The sequence below is a fragment of the Acinonyx jubatus genome, chromosome D3 (genome assembly GCF_027475565.1).
Source record: "Acinonyx jubatus isolate Ajub_Pintada_27869175 chromosome D3, VMU_Ajub_asm_v1.0, whole genome shotgun sequence".
NCBI lineage: Eukaryota > Metazoa > Chordata > Mammalia > Carnivora > Felidae > Acinonyx > Acinonyx jubatus.
The window spans coordinates 57,931,096-57,952,651 of record NC_069392.1 but is presented as its reverse complement, the minus strand read 5'-3'; the positions used below and the strand labels follow the sequence as shown (position 1 = coordinate 57,952,651).

The 21,556-nt window shown below is 36.2% G+C and overlaps 1 long non-coding RNA gene across 1 annotated transcript; it reads left to right on the top strand.

The window, feature by feature from the left end:
* The first annotated feature begins 4,465 nt into the window (after positions 1-4,465).
* On the top strand, positions 4,466-21,326 carry LOC128312440 (uncharacterized). Its single transcript, XR_008291770.1, has 3 exons — positions 4,466-4,583; positions 14,168-14,361; positions 21,155-21,326. It is a non-coding gene; the product is annotated as an uncharacterized LOC128312440 (long non-coding RNA).
* The last annotated feature ends 230 nt before the right edge of the window (positions 21,327-21,556 follow it).

Below are 21,556 nucleotides of genomic sequence, written 5' to 3'. Positions count from 1 at the left end.
AACAAAAACTATAAAACATGAACAGAAATTCCAAAGAGATTATCACTTGATGTATCTCAAATAGTGAATTAAAAACACACATGCACAGATTTTAAGTTTTTATGTGTAACGTGGGAGCTGGTGTGAAACAAGACAGGTGTTTTTAGAGAAGGTGAGGGCTTATCTGCTTTATCACCAGCACAGTCCTCCTGAGTGGGAGGGGTCCTGGACAATGAGTCAAGGCCTTGCCAGCCCATTTCCCACATTTCCTCATCTGTGCACTCAGACTTGGGAATGATGGCTTCTTTTGTTGTTGTTTTCATGTGGAGAAAAATACATGTTCTTTCCTTCAAAGTAAACATTTTGGAAACTGTTGTGATTGTTCAGATTTCTTTAAAGACCTTGACGCCACTTACCATTGCTTTTTAGACTGCAGGGAACATAATGAAACTGAAGTCTCTCATGGAGCTTTTATTCCTCTTCTTTCAGACTTAATAGAAAGCAGTAGGGGACACTTGGGCCACCAATGTCAGTGCCATTTCAGGGTCTGCTTTGGTTTTATTCTCAAGAAAAATGGCATTGGATTATTTTTTTTTTAAACAGATGTTTTGCTCAGAAGAAGCCCTAACATTTGCCATTTATCCCCTTCTCTTCCTTCTCCTCTCCCACTCCCCTGGCCTGTCTTTTCTTCCTCTGGGACAGGACAAAGGCCTGAGTTTGAATGGGGTCTTCCCCTGATAGTGCTTTTAGCAAACTTTATTTGACCAGGGTCCACAGTATGAAATACATTTTACATTGAGATTCAACATGAAACACACAGAAGCACACACATATATCTTTTGAAAGAAGTTTGTATCTTTACTAGTAAGTTTACACATTTTTTTCCTTTAGACATCTCCCACTTCCAAAATATTAACTTTGAATCTATCTTCTGGTATTTGGTCTTTAGCAGTCTAATTATTATTATTTTTTTAATATTGATTCATTTTTGAGAGAGAGAGACACAGAGTGTGAGTCAGAGAGGGACAGAGAGCAAGAGAGGGAGACACAGAACTCGAAGCAGGCTCCATGCCCCAACCTGTCAGCACAGAGCCAATTGTGGGGCTCGAACTCACGCACCATGAGATCATGACCTGAGTTGAAGTCGGAGACTCAACTGACCAAGCCACCCAGGGGCCCCTCAAAGTTAATTTTTAACATGGAGTCTCACTGTACTTCTATTTCATTAGATAAGGATTCACTTTTTTTGAATCTTCAACTCATTTTAGTGAACTCTAAATGCGGCATTTTCACCTCTGAGTTCTCAAAAATTGTAAGCAGCCATCACCAAAACATCAACAATGAACAAAAACAAACCTTGGTTGCAGGTCATATTCTCAGATATTTTTGATCCATTTAAGAAATAGTAAGTTAACTTCACCCTTAATGGCTTACAACAGGCAAACTGAAAACCCTGCTTGGCTTCGGAGAAGTAGAGCTTGTTAGTGGCTACAACAGTAAGTAATGGGAAGGATTTGGAAGCTGAGCTCAGTGGAAGGCAGACAGCAGTCTATCACTCAGGTTGGCCAAGGGAGTAGCCAATGAGCAAAGGGAGAGCCATTTCTTACCCTTCAGATAGTTTTTAAGTCTTCTGGAAGGTCAGCATTTTACTTAGACTATAAATCACTCACGACTATATTGTGACTTTCAAGGAACCCCAGGCACTTTCCTTCACAGGTCACTCTCTCAATAAATAAATAAGTAAGTAAATAGGTAAATGAATGAATGAATGAATGAATGAATAAATAAATAAATAAATAAATAAATAAATAAATAAATAAATAAATAAATAAATTTATTACTGTTGATATAAAGACAAATATAATCCAGGCTGGATTTATAATGAAATATTATTATTATCATTATTATATATTGTATTTCCTTTTATCTTCTAATTTTAAAAGAAATTAAAATTGAAATATTTTCATGTTAGTTTGCAAACTGGACCTTTGTACACGGAGGGCAGGGAGAGACTCAAGAGGCAAGGCACTCCAGATTGGTAACTGGAACTTCTAATAAGCAAGGGAATTTACATATTAAGCTTATCTTGGGCAGCTGCAAGATGAGAAGATCTCCACACCCACCAGCCAGAATCATAAGACCTTATATAGAGATCTTAACTGGGTTCAGTCACATATTTAGTTCAGATGGTGTCAACACCTTACTCTCTCAAGGTTGATTCCTTCGAACAGCTCCTAGTGTGGGAATGGTGGGCGGAAAGTACATTTCAAGAACAAAGGAGTGAAGACTGTCTGATTCTCCTGACCCAGCTTGTTGCCAACTGACGGTCTCATTTTTTCAGTGACCTCTTCCAACATTTCATGAACTCCCAACTCTATAGTAGGGCCTAGATACTGTGCTTATCACCTGGATGAATATTTTGTCTAGAATCCCTAAATTTTAATGCAAAGTATACTTTGTAATTCACAGGTGAAAGAACTGACTCCTTTTCTTTTATGAGTAGAAAACATGTTGTAATTTCTAGATAATGAAAAGTAGCATATATGGTTGCATCTGCTTCTTTTAGTTAATATTACAAATGTTGTGGTTGGTTGTTTTTAGAGACATCGTGGTGGCTGTGAGTAGCAGAACTGTTTGGAATTTGGGTTGGAGACCAGTGTGTGCCTAGGGTCAGAGGTAAACCTTTGAAATTTTACAAGGAATTAGACTAGAAGCAGGGTGCTTCATGGAATTACACTAGAAGCAGGATGCAGAAAGTTTGACAAAAGAAAATATCCTTTGGGTTTGGCATTTGGTCCAAGACCACTTTTCCAAAGCAAAAAGAAATATATCTTATACAAGTAATATATATTTAAAAGCAATAATAGGTAAACAATGCAGATAATAAAAAGGAACATCTGTAGTTCAATAATTCCCCAGAGATCTAGTCATTGTTAATATTATGAACCACAATCTTTAAGAAGCATATGCATATATTTATGTATGAACATTTGAAACTTTTAACAAAAAAATGATCTATTATTATATAGGTTGTTCTGCTGCCTGCACTTTTACTTAAAAATAAATCATTAGACTACTTGCATATCATTAGTTTTTCACCTAAAATATAATTCCTAATCCATGGTAGGACAACCTAACACTTGTTCAATGGGTCTCTTGCCTATGGAATTCGAGCTCTCCATAGCTATTTGCTAATACAAGCAGTGTTGTCCTAAACTTGCATAAGCCTGTGAACACAGCTGTATGCGTCTATATTCTCTCAGAAAAAAAAGTTCATTGAAGTGTAGTTCTCAGGGAAATTGCTATATACTTCAGACAGTTAACCATTTTTACATCTTCTTTAAAGAACTATCTAGGGGCACCTGGGTGGTTCAGTTGGTTAAGCATCTGACTTCAGCTCAGGTCATGATCTCACATTCCTGGCTTCGAGCCCCGCTTTAGATTCTGTGCTGACAGCTCAGAGCCTGGAGCCTGTTTCAGATTCTGTGTGTGTGTCTCTCTCTCTGCCCCACCCATGCTTGTGTTTTGTCTCTCTCTCTCTCTCTCTGAAAAATAAATAAACATTAAAAAAAAATTTAAGAACTATGTATTCATGCCTATATCCCATTTCTTACTTTTTTTCTTGATTAGAAAACAGGCTTTATGTAACAAAACTGTTAACCCTGTGTATCTTTTGAAAATATTTGTAGTAGTTTATTTACATTTTTTGAAGTTACTTTTTTTTCTCTCTACACATGTTTTAAAAGTTTATTTGGTAAAATCTATAAAATCTATTTGACTTCCTTCTTTGGTGATATTTCTTCTATTATTTGAAATTTAAAAATATGTCTGTTTAAATTATTTGTGATTCATTTTGGTATAGTATATGAAGTATAACCAAATTTTGCATTTGTTTGGTTTTTTTTTCCAACTGCATTTGTAAACAAAATACATTCCTACTTTTTTTTAAGATTGCTTCTGTATGATGTTCTAAATTTTGATATGAAAAGTGTGGCTGGTTTCTATACTTTCTCTATTTTTCATTGATCTATTAGTCTATTTCTGTACCAGAATCATACAGTTTTGATTTTTGAAGTTGTAAAAAATAAAACAATGAACTGATTATGTCTTTTTTTCCTTGAAATGAGCTACTTTATCATTTACTTTGTTAGAAGAAATGTAGTATAGTTTTTTCAGGTCAAATATTTGGAAAAGTTATTGACATCTTTAAGGTTTAATTCAGAAGAGTAAGTTTTTTCACAGTATCTTCCCATCCAGGAACATGGGACATCACTCTGTTTATTTATTTACTCATGCACACGCACGCACACACACACACACACACACACACATGCATGTGGATGTGTAAATATATAGTTAGATAAAGTTTTATAGACTTCTTTGACTAATGCATTTTTGCTTCTTGATATTTTCTATTTTGGTTGCTATGGCAAATAGAATCTTTTTTTTTATTATGTGTTCTAAGTGGTTATTGCCACTGGGTAGGAAAGCTTTAGATTTCTCTACTTATTTTGTAACTGCAAACCTTACTGTATTTCATTGTTAGCTCAAAATAATTTTTTCTTTGATTCACTGGGTTTTTGGAGTAGACAATCTTATAATCTGTAAGTAATGGTATTTTGTCACTTCCTTTACAGTATTTTTAGCTCTATATTTTTATTATCCTATTTCATCAGGTAGAACTTCAGAGACTTGTTGAATAATAGCAGTGCTAGCAGGCATCTCCTTTTTCCCCCCAGAATTTATTGGAAATGCTTCTGGAGTTATGTAGTCAAATAAGGTGTACATAGTTTCGAAAACAAGTCTTTATCCGTATTCTTAGTTCATTCTGAAGCTTCTTTTTTTTTCCGCCTTAGTCTGTTTATTTTAAAACAGAAATGGATTTGGGATATCTGGGTGGTTCAGTCAGTTAAGTGTCCAACTCTTGATTTTAGCTTGGTCATGATCTTGTGGTCTGTGAGTTGGAGCCCCACCTTGGGCTCAGCTAGGAGAGTAGAGCCTGCTTGGGATTCTCCTCTCTCTCTCTCTCTCTCTCTCTCTCTCTCTCTCTCTCTCTCTTTCCTTCTCTCCCTACCTCCCCTTCCCATACTCTTGTGCAGGCTGTCTCTCACTTTCTCAAAATAAATAAACTTCAAAAAAATAAGAAATAGATTTGAACTTTGTGAAATGCATTTTGGCAATTATTAGGTTAATTACATTTTTGTTTCTCTTTTTACCTATTGATGGGAGAAATTATATTTATGGCTGTCCTAATAGGTGAACCCATCCTGCATACCTGGTGTAAATGTTATTGGGCTATGGTGTATCATTCTTTTGATATGGCACAGAATTTAATTTGCTAAAATTTTGCTTAGCATTTTTGCAGCTATACTTATAAGTGTGATTATTTGGTAGTATGTGTGTGCACACATATGTGTTTGCATATACACATTTTCCTTACCAAGCATGGTATTAGGTTTATGCCAGCTACTTAAAATGAACTGAAAAAATTCATATTTTCTATATGACCTATAAATCTACAATTTAGATTTCATGAAAATGTTGCTGTCCCTGAAGATGTGATAGATCAACCCAGAATAATCTCACCCAGATTGTTTTGTCTTTCTAGTCAGTTTCTCTGGCATTAAAAACGACTTTCTCCCCATAATCTACTAAGTACCCATCAAGCCTCTACCTTTCTGAATTCACATGCAACACACAGGAAACGGTCAAAGAAGGTCAACATAAAAAAAAGATGGTGTACAAAGCAATTCATTCCAAGCCCAAAGGAGTGGCACACACAATGCATTTTATTGGAATTCAGAAGAATTAACAAATAGTATTGGCCTCTTTGATTTAGAAAGTTTGTTGTTGTTCCTTCTTTTGTTTTGTTTGGTTTTGTTTCTGTCTGAATGAGGAGGGATTTGAACTTAATATCAGGCTAACCTAGCTGAGAAGTGCTAAGAGTACCTTAGCTGTAAGTATGAACTGCTGTTGGGATATTGACTTGAGTGCTTGAGGCACTAGAGGACATTCTGGCAGAACTGAAAAGAGCACATGAGGGGTATAATATTAAAAAGACTGGAGTCAGATGCCCAGGGAACCTGTAATATGTACAATTCTTCCATCTACAAAAACCTATTTCCTTCCATAGATGCTTTAATGAAAACCTCTAGCTCATTGACATAATACCAAAGGTTCAAATAGATAACCTGCAGGTCCCCTTCCAATTTTTTCACTCTTTGAGTCTTTGAGTTTCTAAAGCCCCAGAGTGCCTCTTGGCCTCTGGAACTGGGCATGATTTGACCCAAGATTTCAGTAACAAAATGGTTTTCAGTTTAACCTATGTAGTTCATTTCATCACTTAATCATGAACTTCCAACTCTTTGTGAGCCAACAACAACAACAATAGTGGTTTGTATAAGTCACATAAGAGAAAGGCACATCTATATCTTATGAGTCTATTTACAAAGGGAATTATAGAAGATGTCTGCTTACTAGAAAAAAAATCACCTAAGTTAAGACAGTGAAAGTGCCATTAAGTCATTTTTCCATCCCTCAGAACCTGGCAGGGAATTGTTCCCTGTGGTGCATTTTCCTGCTTCTCTTGCAGCCAGGTTTTAAACATCTTAAGCTATAGTACTACCTTCCCCTCCCTTGAGCAGTGACTATACTGCCTCATAAATCTCTTTGGTTGGAATTCTTTCCAACATAACTCCAGGTCCCTTGTGATGGATTCTTTCTGCCCCTGGGAGGCCCCTTAGTTTTGTCATGTGCTAAGGGAAAGAAAGCAGGAATTGGATTTGTGCAAACTTCAGAAAGCGAATCTTTCTGTCCTTTGTTTACATTCTTAGCTATAAACTGAACTCTTTAGATTTTATAGAATGCAACACTGACATTATCACACAGGGAACCTCATATATCAATTAGTTGAGCATTCATGGTAAGTTCCACGAGAATGGGAAACTTGGACAGCTTATTCAACTCTGGAAACCCAGAGTCTAAAAGAGGGCCTGGCAAATAGTAGGTGCCTGATAAATACATGTTAAATGTCTGTATAAATCAGTGGATTGCTGCATGTCAAGCAAAATATGCCCAGTGGGAATGCCCACAAAAGAAACATAGGACTCCTGCCTCACAGAAAACTACGTCTAATTGGAGAGACAGATTCATACTGGAAATTAAGTAGTCTGTAGGAGATAAGGGTTTAAGAGCCATAATGCAGATTCTGAGGCTATGGGTTGATGGGCAGGATTTAAATCACCAGAAGGGCAGAGCAATCCATGGAGGAGACCACTGCTCTTTCCCCTTGTCCCCTTAACTACTTCTCAGAACACCTGTAAGTTTATCTAACTCAATTACTCTGAAGTCACTGAGAACCCGGCTTTATAACCTATGATTGAGAAGATGTTAGTCTTTATTCAAATGACATTGCAGCCAGAACCCTAGCTGGTAAATCAATGGAAACATGCTGCTCTGACTGGAACAAAGTAGTGAGCCCTTGTGATGCACCCTGAACAGGTTCACAGAACCTCAAGGACCCTCCAAGAGCAGTCTGGGGGATACCTGCCCTCTGTGAGCATGTGAGGAACTCTGGTTCTATCTCTCCACTCTTCTCATTCTATAGATTTTTCCAATCACACCTAGCCAGCCCTCTACTTAGCCCTTTAGGCTAGGAGTATTTTTGTGAGGATGTGACAACCCAACATCTAGAAAGGAAACATAGAGAGTCTGCCTTCTGATGCTGTTGTTCATGTGTATGTGTTCAAATCTCTGAATAAATAGTTTGCAGGCAGTCACAACATCTCAGCACAGTAAAGTATGGAGTCCGTGCATTGTAATTCTATTTTCTGACAAAACAGCACAGGACTGCAGGACTGACCCTTTGCATGGACTCTCAGGTGATTGCTCCTAAGAAGGATGTAATTGGGGTATCATCATAATCCATCTATGGCTTTAAGCTGCCTTCTACCTCAGTTTGTCCTAAAGACAGGAGTTCTCATATAAGACATCAAATGTAAAGAGTCTCATTTTTAAGAAAATACTGCCAGGAGAGATTACACATTAAATTTGTGTTACCTGTTAACACCTTTGCCTGAGTTAGTTTATCAACTTAGCTCTCCAGTCACTGAGTTAAACTTTAGTGAAATGAAATCTGGAACAGAAATAGCTGATTTCTTTTTTTATGAATTGTGTTCCCATAAAATTCATATGCCGAAGTCCTCACCTGTAATGTGACCATATTTGGAGGTATGACTTTTAAAGAGGTTAAATGAGGTCATAAGGGGGAGGGGTCTAATCCATTAGGACTACAATCCTTATGAGAAGAGGAGGAAGCACTCGGAGTGCACAGAGAAAAGCTAATGTGAGGACAAAGTGAAAAGGTGGCCATCTTCAAGCCAGGAGAGAAGCTTCAGAGAAACCAAGCCTGAGGACATCTTAATTTTGGACTTCCAGTATCCAGAACTTGAGAAAATACATTTCTATTGTTTAAGCCACCCAGTCCATTGTATTTTCTTGTGGCACTCCTAAAAAACTAACATACTTTATAATTTTATGATTAATATGTTAGTGTTAACCAGTCTCTAGAATAATCCTTCCTTCAGCAAGCCTCATTTTGCCAGCTCCCTTCCTTCACAAAAATGTAAAGAAAACAGGGATGCACAGTTCTCCCTGGAATTCCCCTTTTTCACCCTTAGCAGCACTTACTAACTACACCAGGCTGAATATTTCCTAGTCACTGACCTGGTTGCACCAATACATTGAAGCTCTTTGTTTGGCAAGTGTTGTATCCTGTTAAACATTTTATTGCTGGTCTACAGCACAGGACCTATCATATGCTTATACACTGGAAAAGTGTTGAATTTTTTCAAATTTAATGTATTGAAAGGTTGTTATGTATATATGGAAATTCTCTAAAATCATCATTTTCTCTTCAAGAACCCATAGACTATGACAATTAGCATCATAGTTAGCAACAAATCATGGTTGATTTATTATTGTCAAGTGGTGCTTTTATTGTTTTATTTTGTAGTAGGTCTGGAATAGAAGATTCTACCAGGTCACAAATGCTGCTGTATTTAAAATTGTGTATGTCAAACAGTTAGTGTTCTTATGCTCATGTGCAACTATTCCACACTCTACCCAGTATTTGCTGTCATGTCACATCAGTGGTTAAGATCTCCAAGGCCATCTGATGGCTTCCAGAGAAACATTTTAAGTGTTCATGTTGACAGGCATGGCTAGTCTTAACATGGCTTCCACCTAAGTTTTTAAGACTTGCTTAGCCGCCCCACTACTGTTATACACCCTTTTTAGAGCACACCATATTAAACCTTCAAGAAATTCACTATTCCCTCCCTTTGTCCATCTGGAAAAACTCAATTCATATTTTAAAACTCAGTACAAATGTCATTTTCTGTGAAGCCTTAAGGATGATGCAAAGCAGTTGGTCTTTGCATTATTTTCCCATAGCATTCTAAATATTCGCTGAAAGTATAATCTCCACCTTCTGTTATAACTTCCTAGAAATACCAGTCCTAAAAAGTTCAAAGAAATAGCAGTAATAACAACACACCATTACTGACTAAGAAACAATTGTCAAGTAACTTAGTAGAATTAGATGATGACTTCTGCCCCAAATCTCAACTGATTTCACAGCTTTTGGTTTCCTCCCTCTCTTTATTGCCCAAGTTTTTCCACCTTAAAACAGGGCATGATAATCCTCCTTTATTAGGCATGACATAAGGAGGACTGAGACTAGCTTGGCTTTCAGATTTACAGGAAACTCAATTGCCTGAAAGATGCTTATTTTCATAAGACACATTTCGATGACAACAATCTTAGATAAGTTGAACTTCTTCCATTGCATCATTAGTTCATTTCCTTTCTTCTTCCAATCCTGTACTTCCTCACTGCATGATAATTAGATAGAATATTGTATAATTCTCACAAGCAATACACATGCCAAATGTGATGTTCACTACCAATTCAGAGATGATTTTATCAGAGAGCTCATCCAACTATTTTACCTTTGTCCTATGGTGTTTTAATTTCTTATGACATAAGCCAACTGCCCTGGAAAATTCTGAGATATCCTAAATGTTTATGATATCATGGATCCCAATATATTGCTTAGATTTATGCAAGCCTTCCTAAATATCTGATATAAATATATCGTATTAGGACTAAAATTTCATAAAACTTACATATTAAATACAAGGACATTGTGGGAAAGCATCTCAAGATAAAAGAGAATACAATGCAATGTAAAAGAGTTATCCAGGTCACAAATGTATCAACTTTTACACTAATTTAAAGAATTTCAGTATCTTGTTCTTGGCCCAATAAGTTAGTCTCAATTCATTTTTTATTGTTTCCATTTCAGAACCCTCAGTCAGATATGCAACTGAACAGGAGAACTTCCTGCTTCCATCCTCATTCTGGTTTAGTTCTACCTGAAAAATAAAGTCCAATACCCTCAGCAATCCATTGCCTTCATATTATGGCCTGAATTCAGCTTTGAGGATTGGGGCTCTACAGCTCAACCCAATGCTACCTATATACATGATATTTTGTCCTAACCAGACTCCTTGAAATTCTCTAAACATATCATGTATCTTCATGCCGCTCTGGGTGTTGTTCCACTCCAGCTGTTTCTGCTGCCTGAAATGCCCTCCTACACCCAGATCATTTCCATTCCTTCTCAGGGCCCAACCCAAATTCAATCTTTACAAATTCTTTACTCCTTTCACAGGCAAAATAAACTAATTGCTCTTCAGTAGTGTCACAATACTACACAGAGATCTTTGTTCTTTATTTTATTAGGTGAAGTGCTATTTGACATTTTCATATAGGCTCCATCTTCCTTAGCCTACCTAACATCCTCTCTCTTAAGGGTATAAGTGGTGATGTCTTTTCTAGCCATAAACGTTGTGTTTTCCACTCCTGTAGAATAGTCTTATTCTATTAAATGTGACCCAATCTATATTGGATATAGACATTAGGATTGTCTGAACAGTTTTGAAATGTTTTCAATAATGAAATATACAAATATTTAAAGAATTGATAAAATTTACACATAAAGTGTACATTTGCTGTTGACAATATGGGAAAGGTAAGTGCTCAGATATTTTCAAGAGAAACAGTAAAGTGTTTACTTTTCAAAAAGTAAAAGCAAAGATATCTCGTAATTTGGGGGCACCTGGGTGGCTCAGTCGGTTGAGTGTCCCACTTCAGTTTGGGCCATGATCTCGAGGTTTGTGTGTTCAAGCCCTGCCTCAGGCTCTGTGATGTCAGCATGGAGCCTGGAGCCTGCTTCAGATTCTGTGTCTCCCTCTCTCTCTGCCCCTCCCCTGCTCGTGCTCTGTCTCTCTCCCAAAAATAAACATTAAATTTTTTTTTAAAAAATACTTCTTAATTTTAAGGATGAGATGAGCTATCTTCTTAAATTTTCAGAAATGAGCTCTATACTGTGACTCTTCAAATTGAAGTTTCTAAAACCTTAGGTAGTAGGAAATTTGAATTTGAGGCAGCCTGGTATCATAACCTACCTTATCCAATTGAGGAAAAACGTGTATGAGCAAGTACAGAGTTCACAAGGATGAAAACAAAGAAAACTATTTTTTATCTCTGAAACTCTTGAGAAAAGTAATATGGGAAAGATAATCTTTCGCATAAAGTAGTTAAGGTCAACATTTGTCTGGTCTAACAGAACAAGTCTTTTCATGGATAAATGAAATTAACTAAGAGACCCTAAGAAGTAACAACCTAGGGACCATAGTGACTGAAAGAAAACATACATTGAAAATCACTCTTCAAAGACTCTGAGGAGTTTTTTGGAAAAGAAATTCATTCATCTTTGTTTAACCAGCATTTCACAAACTTATTTAAACATGGAACACTGTTATTTTTCTGCAAAGTAACCTATCCAGCTGAGTTGAGAGAATTCTGCCTACCAGGGCTTTCCTGGTGTTTACTTTAACCAGACTCTGGTGTGTGTGTGTGTGTGTGTGTGTGTGTGTGTGTGTGTGTGTGTTTGTGTGTGTGTGTGTAGAGCAGGATAGGTGCATGCACTGTGGAAGACCTCTGATGCCTTGGGCATTTCCTTCCTAAGGAAGTTTGATAAAGGATAAGAAGTCTCAGTTCTTCTCACTCAAGTCCTACTCTTTCTAGTTGAGTGAGACCATCCTCACTCTCCATTAGCTCTTAGTCATGCCAAAAATTGAAAGCAAAGAGAAAAGATAAAGAAAATTAAACATCAGAGAAAAGAGAGAAAGAAGAATGGAGTATAAAGATGAAGAAATGCCTTAAAACCTAGATACCAACAGCAAAGCATTTAAAAAAAAGCCTCTGCCAGATGTAGCCAGCTAAAGTCTAACTGAAGTTTCAGCAGTAGGCATTCCATCTGTCATATCAAAACATTTTCAATACCATCTACCAATACAGCACTAAATTCTGGACTGCCATTAATGTCAACCCATTTATAATTTTGGCCCGCAGCACTACAAAAAGGCAGATGACAGCCTACTATTTCACACCTGCTGTTGAAATGAATAAAAATGACTGAAACCCTTAAAAGCAGAAAAAAGAAGAAAGGGAAAAATAAAACCAACAACACTGAACAATAAGGCTAGAGAGAATTCCCTGCCTGCCTTGTGTTTTGAATACCAGCCTTTGGTTGATGTGTCCTTTATAGATCTATCTACAGTAAATATAGTGTGCCCTAGGTATGGAAGCTGACCTGCTTGGAATAATTTCTTCTTTCTTTGATTGGTACTATTTTACCTACATTCATGACTTATACTGGTCCACACTCTCTCTCCTGGGCCTAAATGAATTTGATACAGTTTCTATAACATTCCTTTGTGAACTTTGTCATATATGGCATTGGGAATGTTTTGATGGACCTATGCCTTCTGAAATGTTAGTACTATTTCTTGTTACTTCTTTTGGATTTTATTTACTATTCTCTTTCTAAGAGTATGCAGCATAACATGGAGTATTATAACATAGAGTATTATACATTGGTATGACATCTGATCTTGCTTTCTTCAACCTATGCAACCATAAGTGGGATGTTTAATATGATTTTGAATAATTAGATGCTCTGGTTGCTAATCCTTGGGTTTTCCTGACCTGTCCAACAGGCAACTGACATCAAAGTGTGGATGGCAGACCCTTACTTTTGTTATAATATAAAGATATCATTTGCCTCTTTCACTGTCTTGACATTTGTACTGATAGTACCAAAGATATAGTGGGTGAAATTTCTGGCATCTAAGAAAATAATGGTTTTTGTCTTAAAATTATCTAGTGGTTTCAGTTTAGATCTCAAATTATTGATAAATATGTGATTTGGCAATTTCAAGAACAAAGAAAAGTTTTCAGTATATTAAGAGTCTCTCAATACAGCACAAATTCAGATTATGTAGAATTATATTGAATGGAATGTTCCACTCATATTAGATTAAAATCAACATCACAAAGCTGAAAAGAAGTTCCAAGTACACACCATTCTAAAGCAAGTCACGATGTAATGCATGTTCCTGTAGAACCAGTTTTGTTTTTTCAGAACTTCAGCCTATATTAAAGGAAAATGAAGAATTCAAGAAAATTTACTTAATTGTGAAATGTCAATCTTGGGACATAATGTTGTGTCTTTTTCTTTTCTCTCTCTGTTGGGAAGGGAGTACTTCAATATCCAATTCAGTGTAGAGCTTGATGGTGTCTTCCAGAAAACTGATTCTCATTCCCTGGTTAAGCATCTGTTGAGACATAATTCTGGCTGATCTAACCTTGGACCTATTTGAGCAGGTGAAAAATAATTGGAGAGAATTTGTGGACAAAGAAAAGGGACATCCATGCACCCATATCATTGAAGTAGCAAAGGTGTGTAAAGCAAATTTCCCTTGGGTCAACTGTATGCATCAAGCATATGCAGACTTGAAATGACTTGCATATATCTTAACCAAAAGGTGCCTCTGATTACTAGAAGATTCCCTGATAGTAAAATACCTCACATATTACCAATAATTGGAATGAGAAGAAATAATGAGAAGCTAAGCCATAGAAGACATTCTCCACATCAGAGAGCTTATCTCTAATAGGACTTAACATGTATACCTCGAACCACAATTTCAATGCCCACAACATATAGGCTCTCTACAGTTTCACAATTAAGTGAGAATTACTTGATCTTTTCTATCAGTTTCCCAGCAGTCAACCCACTAAAGGAGAAAGGAGGAAGAAAGGAAGGGGTGTTCAAGAGCAGGCCCCACTCACCACCCCAGAGGTCCCTAACGGAAGTAGTTGAGTTTCCTCTACCAGAGTGACCGGTTAACTCTAATAGCAGCTTCCTATGTCTTAAGAGATGAGAAGAAAAATCTTATGACACATTGGAAGGTAATGATCAGAAAAAAAAAAATAAATAAAACTATATTAAAATTTGTTGCTCAATCAGTTCAGACTCAAATCTACCTTTAGTAAAGTTGGTTTAGATCTTATATATGACAATAATTACAATGAGTACAAAACCCCAGATCACATATTTTTTCTAATATTATTACACCTGATTTCCAAATATTTTAAGTAAATGAAAATGTCTCCTTGTATATAATGCTAAGTGAGAAATGCCTACAATGTAGTATTTTCACATTTATTTTTTTGCCATACAGCCAATAATACCTTACTCTGAATCTCACTAATTCCAATTGTATTGTTTTTTTTCATGTCAATAAGGTTACACTGAATATTTGTACCTGCAAATAACCAATATGCTATATTTGCCTACATGCTGTCAGAATCCTCTAATTAAAAAGAATTGGTCTCTGAAACAATCATCCTTGGCACAAATAGGAAAACCTGTCAACAAGGCATATGATTTGCAGAATACAGGAAAAAAAAGAGTAGCAGTATTATCATCCATCATTACTTGGAGAACATCTAGAGGCAGTCTGGCAACATTTGTCCAGAGAGTGAACAGTAGGATGCCTCAATTTTCCCGAATCATCTACCTATTTCAGAAAGTCTCTTTCTGAAAAATACATAGGTTGCCTTGCAAGTTTCTGTCAGGGAGCACTAAAGCCTCATATGCGAGGACCATGGAATTGTAAGGAATTGTGGAAGGGATTTTCAAAACCATTTAATATGACCTTCATAATTTATAGGTGAATACATTCTGGCACAAGTAAGTTGAATGACTTGCCCAAGGTGCACAGGACCATGATTCAGACCTCTTAATTGCAGTCTAGTCTTTTCCCACTAAGATTCCTGTTCCTAAAAACATCTGCTTTTACCTCAGAGACACTTTACTTTCCTCAGAAACATTCTACTGTCCTCAGAAACATTTCCTAATCCACACCTACGGAATTTAGGTGAAAACAGGGGCTAGGAAGGTTCTGTTTTATTGTATTGTGTCTGGAAGACACTAACAACTGTAGAGTACAAAAGACACAATAGCAGCTGTCAAATGAGCATCTAGGACACAAAACACCATTTCACAATTCCTCTTAATTACATATAATGGTGTTTTCTGGGAACAAATGAAGATTGTAAGAACCATGGTCTCCACTCAGAATGAATTTACAGGCTATCATTCACAGGTATGGAATAATCCCGATATGAGAGAGCAATGGATTATTCTTTCCTCTAGGAAATCTGATCTGATAGCTCAAGATGTGTGACAACTACAGGTTCATGGTGGGTATTTGAACTGTTGTGCATAACTTGACAGTTTGTAGCAGTTGCCAAAGGAAAAAGGATAGGCAGGGTCTGGAGACCAAAGAGATTGTTCAGAAGTAGATTGGTTGTTATTGTCAGAAGGACTTGCTTGGCAAACTTAAGAAAAAAATTGACTGCGTGCTGCTGAAAGAGTAAATACAGCAGTGAATTGCGAGTGAAAATTGGGGCAGACCAGTCGCAAGTGATACTGGGGTAAATAGAGAAGTGGAACCGAATGAACAAATGCATAAAGGCAGCCATGTTGTTGGGTAAGAGTGGGTTTATCAAATATTGACAAACATGAAATGATTGTAATCAGTCACTGTCAAAGGAGAACAGGTCCCCTCCTCTCTTTTACAAATGATCCAATTAAAGGAAACATGTTGGCTATAAAAGTCAAAATCAACAATGCACTATACACTGACAACCCATCCAACATATAAAATCAATAGTGCATTCTGCTGCCATCCAGCACAAAGCGACAGTAGCAACTTCCCACCTCTTTAGTCAAATATGACACTGTATCAATCGATCAAAGCTCAGTACTTATTGAGCAAGGCTTCTGAAGAATGCAAACTGCATTGGACTTCTATCCCCCCTCCCTACCCCCTGCTCGTTTTATTTCGATAAATTTTAACTTAAAGGCATAATACCTGAGAATGTTCTGTTGGCACATAGAGTGTTGTTTTTTTTTTTTTTTTTTTTGGTATAATCACCACACAATTTGACACTGACTGTATTTACAATAGGATTATAAAACACTGTAGGGCTAGAAATGCAAATGCCATTGCATCGGAATCTGTAATTTTAGTTCTGTCTCCATACCATAGCTTTGTCCAAGTCCTTCATTCGGTGTGACAAACAAGACATAGATGGCTCCAATGAGTCAACAGTCTTTCAGTAGAACTAAAAATAATCCGATAGGGAACTGCACAATGACTGGATATAGAACAAATCGTGAGTTTGACAGAAAAAAAGTACAACTCACAACTTAATATTTGGTGTTGTGAGAAAAGGGCAGTGGAGTGGAATCTGACTCTGGCTGTATGTGCCCTGTGCCCTTGAGCACATCGTTCTTCTTCTTTGGATCTTAAACTTCTATAAAGTTAAAGTATTATTAGGCTCAATGGACTTCAGTAACTACATAAAGACTGAAGTTTTAGTAGTCTAACAGTCGTTTTTAAACATCCCCCGCCCCGATTCATAGTCAGAAATGCATTTCTATCATGATAGAGTACATAATATAACCGAAACAAAATTTCATAAACAATATTTACCAGTATTATATTTAATGGTCTCTAATATTTTATCTTCTATCCATTTTTGTTATTTATAAATGCTGATGAATCACAACCCAGGGTGTGCAAAACACTGTTTTATGACTCTTTGCTGTTCTTGCTTCCTGCCTTTTCTCTTCCTTCTTTGCATCTCCTTTCCTCCCTCCTTTTCTCTCTTCCTTCAAAAATATCTCTACCCTGAATCTGAAACTCTGTTTTTTTGTATTCAGCTGAATTTATGTTTTTCTCCAAATACTCTGTATTTCTCCATCCCATAGGGCTAGTACAATACAGAGACCCTCATTTGGTGCTCAGTACTTAATTAACCCCCCAACTCCATATCCTATTTGAGAACAACAATCATGTGAAAAGGGCATTTATTAACTGATTTTTTTTTTAATTTTGGGATAATATGAGGGCGATTGTGTAGTTATTTAATAATTTTTTAATAATTTTCAGAGTCAGAATGTGCTCATAATATGATTTTAAGTAAAATTAGGGATATAACATTTCATAGAGAGTATGAATTCAAGTAATAAAACTATAAAAAAGACTGGAAGAAAATATGCTAGTCTTTTATCTCTTGACAGGAAATTTCTATGCAAATTCCAAACTCATTTTTTATGCTTTCTTCTGCCCTCCAAATTATCTTTTATAACATGTGCCACCTTGGTAATTAGAGAAATTATAGATATAAATTATATATATAATATATTTAATAAATAAATATATGAATAAATATAAAATTTATATATAATTTTATATAAATATAACAAATAAATATATATAATATATATTAGATGTATTTTTTATTTCCTGAGAACAAAAGGCAAAGCATGTTAGAAAGTTTTGCAAAATGATTTGGAGTAGTGTGTCAAATGTGCAGTGTATATGTATCTATCTATTCATCCATCCATTCAGCCATCTATCTGTATTTCCTTCCTGAACATAAGCTGGTAATATATTTAGCATGGCTTTTTAGCCTCTGTTGCCTTTGCATGTCTTAAGAAATACAGTACTAAGGTAATTTTGTTACCAGCGATAGTATTTTCTTTTCCAAAATCCAAGGTAGCAATCTAAAATAAATCGAGGGGTACCTGGATGCCTCAGCCAATTAAGTGTCCAGCTCTTGGTTTTGTCTCAGGTCATGATCTCACAGTTTGTGGGTTCGAGCCCTGCATCCAGCTCCAGATGACAGCGTGGAAGCTGCTTGGGATTCTCTCTCTCTCCCTCTCTCTCTATTCCTCCCCCACTCACACTCTCCCTCTCTTGAAATAAATACACTTTAAAAATAAATAAATAAAATAGAGTGACATAACATACATAACATAAAGCCTGGCTGCCACCACCTCTTTCCCTTTACCCAGCATGAATTTTAATATGTGCAAGTTATAGATACAATAATTGCTACCATCTATGGACGGCTGATCATATGTCAGCCTTTGTTTCCTCTCCATGCTTGTGATGTCATTGCTCCTCACAACTATGCCAGGAAAGAGTTGCTACTGGTATCCCATTTCTACAAATAAAGAAACCGAGGACTGAAAGATTTGATAGGTAACTGTCTTAAGTGGTAGAATCCTAATATGAATTTGAGCAATCAAAACAAAAAACAATGATTATTTTTCTCTTTAATATTTTTAGAGATGTGTTTTCTCTTTCATTTATTTTGACTAATTACAAATGTTTGTTGTATTTAATACTCATGAATTGTTGAAGTCAGTCCGATCATTATCACTACTTTATATGCAAGAAAAGGAGGCAAAGAAATGGCAAGAGAATAGGTAATAAAGAGTAAAGTGGTAATGTGTATTTAGAAGTTCTCAATAAAAATTCGCTTCTCTTCATAAAAATTCTAACCAGATTGTTTAATTTTATCTTTCAAACTTCATTGATTCCCATAGGGGCTTACAGAATTTTGTCTCTAAGTTTTCCCTTTCCCTTACAAAAATGAGGTAGGTATGGGTTTATAATGACTCCATTTTCTTTTGGAAAACATTTAGGAAATATATATATTTTAAAAACTATTCTAATAAGAGCAAAAATATACTTGTTTTTCAATACTTTATGCTTTTGACTATAAATTGGCAGAAAAATAATGTGACAATATTATTAATGAAACATAAGCAAACGAATCTTTGAAGCAATGCAAAGATGAAACCTAGGAGTTCACCACATCGTCTCTTCATAAGTTGGCCCAACTTTCCTCTCTACCACGAAGGATTCTCTGGTTAGCACCATAGTATCTTTATGCCATTATGCTGTCCTCCTCAGAATTTTGTATTATTCCATTTAAAACTTTTATCAACAGTACTGCCCTGTTCAAAGCCTTCACAGACCCCCCATTGACATGCAATGTCTTTTACATGGGAGCCTTAGTGAGCTTTTCAATCCGATTTTCGACTTCTTTTTGGGGCAGGACTATATTTTAACGTTACTCTGTATATACATCTCTGCTTAGCACAGTGAAGAGATTAATAGAATTTTTGAGCCAAAAAGACCTCAAGGCTCATCTCTCCAAGACAGATCATTTTATTTTATTTTTATCTTTTTAGGTTTTTAACATTCATTCATTTTTGAGAGACAGAGACAGCATGAGTGGGGGAAGGGCAGAGAGAAGGAGACACAGAATCCGAAGAAAGCTCCAGGATCTGAGCTGTCAGCATAGAGCCCGATATGGGGCTTGAAGTCACAGACCATGAGATCATGACCTGAGCTGAAGTCAGACACTCAATCAACTGAGCCACCAAAGCGCCCCCAAGCCAGGTCATTTTAAATAAAATACTGGTGCTAGGGAGTGCTCTAGGTCATACAGAAGGTTAAACGTCAAATTGTTAACAAAACAAAAGCTCCTAAACATGTAACTAGTTGCATTATTTTTTGAATTAGTTGCATTATTTGCTATGTGTTTGGAGGCATTTTGTGACCTAGTAGGAATCACAGTGTTTGAGGACAATGAATGGAATGAGCCAGAATAGGAAACATCTACAGATGTTGAGCAGCTCACTTAGTATAACACAATGATAAATTGTTTTTAAGACTCTTACATGGATTCATCATTAGAAGGAGTTGGTATTGAGAGTGAAAAAGAAAGTTACCTAAATCCCAGCTTCCTCGGAATATGCCCCTCAGCATATTCCTAATGAAATAAAACCATGTATGGCAAAGCCATACTAAAGATTTCTCACCTCACTTTCTGGGTGGAATCTTCAGTGGAACCTGGGATTATTAGAATTGGAAGAGACCTCAGAGATAAGCCAGGTAGTCCAGTCACTTCATTTCAAGTGACAAATTGAAGGTAAGATTTTAGGATATGTTATAAAAGGAATCTTCATTTAAAAAAAAAGTATCTGAGAAAATCCATGAATGATCTCAGCAGTGTTTTTAAACTCTGCAAAGTCTTCTGGGCACTATGAATGTATTCTTTGATCTGTCTCTCACAACTAGAAAAAAAAACTAATGGGTCAAGCTCTGAGTCCCTCAGTTCCACATCAACATATACAACTGATTCTCAATATGGGGGTTCCAGATGAAGTTTTCTAGGAGAAAAACAGACTGCTGAGTAAAACCATTGATCCCAGGATAACTAAGAAAAGTAACATAAGATAGATTCTATATGTTCTAGTCTACTCTTCTCTCTCTTGGCGTGTCTATCTCACTAATGTAGAGCTCTCATACCTTAGTTATGGAATATATTTAGGAGTGAGGGGTGGGAAGAAATTTAATGAAGCACTGAGGCAGAATTTTTTTAAATCCATGCCAGTATGAAGGCTTTTAAAAAGCTCCATTTATAATCAAAGCAGTCAACTTAGCAGGACATACAATCATTTCAGTGAAGTGAACCATTTCTGGGATTGTTTTTTGGAATTTTCTTCAAAACACAAAGCATATTGTTTCAACTATTCTCCAGCATGGCAAAAGTGTGTCTTTGAACATGGTTTTGGTTTTTCACAATTAAAATGATAATTGGAATTAAGTCTGGTTAGTAAGTGTGAAATCTGAAATTAGGAAAACATTTGGACTTTAAACAGGCTGTGGTTAAAAAGGAATGAGAGGGATTTCTTCATGTGCTTCTGGAAGCAAACTCTGAAGAGAAAGACCAAGAAAAGTTTAGATTATGACCGCAGCAACTAAATAGGTGGGGTTTTGTTTTGTTTTGTTTGTTTCATTTTTTTGTTTGTTTGTTTGTTTTTTAATAGATTGAAAGGCCAACATTGATTTGGATGCAAGAATGGCCTGTTGTATGGGAGACTCCAATTAGAACTAAAGAAACCTGGATTGGAATTCCGTTTCCACTATTTCTGATTCACAGGACCTGGAAACTTAACATATCTGCAACTCAGTTTCCTCATCCAAATACAGGCATTTTCATGGAGAAAAGAAATGCTTCGTATAAAGCTCCAGCTCAGTTTTGGGCATGATATACTTCATAAATGATAGTCATTATCCTTAATATTAAGGCATATATGTTTAGACTATTTATAGTTTGTAGTCACATTGTTATTAGGTTATGCACTGCATGAAAGTATATATATTTCGTGCAAAATCCCTAAGACAAAGGTGATATTAGCTAAAATTTCAGACAGATTTTAAAAGATGCC